Below are 3,040 nucleotides of genomic sequence, written 5' to 3' on the forward strand. Positions count from 1 at the left end.
TGGTGCATGGTTTATCAAGTGTCCATCAAGATTCCCTCAGTATCTTTCCTTACCTTTTTGATTTTGATGTCTATTTCGTCCGATATTAGTACTGCTACTCTGAATACCATTTGTTTGAAATATCAGTTTTGCAACTGCAGCTGATAAAAATCAACTGTTGTTTCTCTGTCGTCCCCGCTTTCCTGCCGTCTGTTTCTCTGCCGCCTGGAGCTCACAGCACACTCTCAGGCAGGGCTGTTCAGGGACCTCTCTGCACCTTCTCCCCTCCCCCTCCTCCTACAGGGAGCTCTGGCTGCGAGAGGTTGCGTCTTTGTTTCTACCAGTCTACCACCCAACACCCAGGGTTCTGACCTGTGGCAGCTCTCATGCTCAGGTTCCATGCTCAGACATGCTGGTGTGTAGTTTGGGTGTTTTTTTTGTTGTTGTTGAGTTTTAGGTGTTCAGCTTATTGTTGTTTCAAGGGGAGAGATCTGGGAACATCTCTCATGCTGCCATATTTCTGTACTTTCTTGAATCATCAGTAAAAGTTAGTTGTTACAGCCAATTATCAAAAGACAATCCTTCATATACCTGTTTTTATAGGACAATAAACTATTAGAAAAGTACAGAAAACAAACCAGTGGAAAAGAGCATATTTCAATTCTAAAATGCCACTGATGTTAAGATATGCTATTTAGTTTTGCAAAAAAAGAAAAAAATTGAATATACATTTCAGAAATGAAGTGTGAAAAATACTGCATCTTAGAATTGAGGTAATGTGACTAAAAATTAATGAAATTAAGACATATGACACCTTTCCTATGAGACCATCATATGAACCTCATTACACCAAACTGTGATGCTATGTAAAATCACTCAGGAGTGCAAAGGTGAGCAGTCCACATGTTCCAGGCACATGGAAAGCTAACCTGGAAGTATGATAGCCAGCTGAAACCATACTAACAAGTGAGCTTTTACAAAGTGTTCAGTGGAAGGCATTTAATTTTTTAAAAATTCTCAACTTGTGTGCCCAGTTATAAAAACTGTCACTTTGGTCCTGCTAGAAAGTATCAGTTCCGTATTTATGGGTGTAGCTACAGGGACCCCCAAGGCTTCTAATTATATCCAATGAGGTTACAATACTCCTAATACCCAACAATCTCAGTTGAAGGTGGAAGGTTGAGAGGCCCCTTACGAAGACTGATATCCCACTAGGTGAGGAACCTGTACAAGCTATGAGTGAGGCAGAATGGAATGCTGAGGCTGAGAAGAGATTGTGCTGGACCTGCCCTCATGCTAACTGACCAGCAGCCCTGTGAGATACTGGTCAGAATGGTCCACATTACTCCCTCTCCAGCTTCAGACTTCTAATTGATTTCATCTTTGCTTCTAGAACAAAATGCTCTTTTGCTGTTTTCAAGTGTTAATACTGGGAGAATTTTCTCCATCTTCCTGAACTGCTATACAAAAGACTAAATCCTCAAAGCCATAGCTTTCTTTTTTCCTAAAAAATGGCTTCCATTTTGAATGCTGAATTGAGTACATTTAGGGAGGAGTCCATACATCAATTGACCCTAAAAAATTGGTTTGATTTGTAGCTCCAAGTGGACTGGGAGTTCTGGTACTCTATATATAAAGAAATAGTATCTGGGGAAGTAAAACATTACCATTTATCCTCAGACACTGAGGTCGATCTCTTTTGATAAACACTAAAATTCTGAAGTGTGTTTAGCAGATTCTCAACGTGCATACTTTGTACAGTACTTTTGATTCTCAAATAGGACTTCACCCTATGGCATTCATCACAAACTTCCCAGCATACTTCATTAGGAGGTTCTACTCTACCTCTTTATCCTTCTCAGTCAGATGACATTGTGCAAAGATTGAACTTGGCTTCAGTTTACTCCTCTGCAAAATGGGGATGGCAGTACCTGATTTGTGCAAAGGGCTTAGCATGCAATATACAAAAAAAATTTTTTAAATCAATTCAATCATTAGCTATTACCAGTCTATCTGGACCCTCCTACTCTATTGAAATGATAGAAATCTTGGGTATCATTTAGTTTCAGGAACTTTAATGTGGACACATTCTAGCCAGATAACAATTTTAAGGGAAGCATGACTGCCTTTCTTCCCACGTTCTAACATTTTAAAGTGCACAAAAAGTACCCAAGTGTTCAGGACCCTAGGCACAGAACATCAACCTGCTGTGAGCAGGAAATCAGGCTTCAAGGGAAATTTGTTTCTTGCCATCTTTCTCCATATCCTTACTCTTCTTCCATACTTCTGCTGTGTGAAATTTTTTTTTTTCTTTTTTATGTGCTTTTAACTACTATATTTACTCTTGAAGACTCTCCTCCTCAGGTATCTTGGGAACTCATTACTTTGTTCACTTCTCTTCTGACACTCATCACAATAGACTATGGTTTATATGGGGATGTTACTCTTTAGAAGGCAATTTTTATTCCTTATTGTCCAGCTAGCATGAAGCCTGCCTGTTACACTCATGTTTTCTGATTGAATGTTTGTTAGATACCAATCTAAGCAAACAAAAGGGGCCTTTATTTTGTTGTGATTTTTAACAACACATCCCAAGTTATCCTTTAATATTTCAGAAATTACATTTTTCTTTTTTGCTCAAGTCTATCAATTTGCAAGTCTTCAGTCTTCCCTGTGAGTGATGTAAAGGAGAAAACCCTAGTAGTATTTTAAAGGAACCAAGGGACTAGTGATTTTTTTTTCTGTTATCACTTTAGATCTAGCATATTTTAAAAGTATTCACATTTTACATAACTTTTCATATTGAAAAGTCTTCACTGTCCTAGCAAAGTCAGAAAAAGTTAAAATATGAAGTCATTAAATTAAAAAAAAAAAAAAAGCCTCCTGATTTTCTAGATAAGCTTCTGCCTGATACTCATTGTTAAAATTATATCATTTTGTTTTTTGTGTGTGATGCCATTCAAACATAAGGATATATATTTTGGGTTCTAAAATGTGACTGAAGACAATAGAACCAATAGGACCTTTAAGATTTCACTTTAAAGATCACACTGACATACAT

This window comes from Pteropus alecto, unplaced genomic scaffold (assembly GCF_000325575.1).
Source record: "Pteropus alecto unplaced genomic scaffold, ASM32557v1 scaffold155, whole genome shotgun sequence".
NCBI lineage: Eukaryota > Metazoa > Chordata > Mammalia > Chiroptera > Pteropodidae > Pteropus > Pteropus alecto.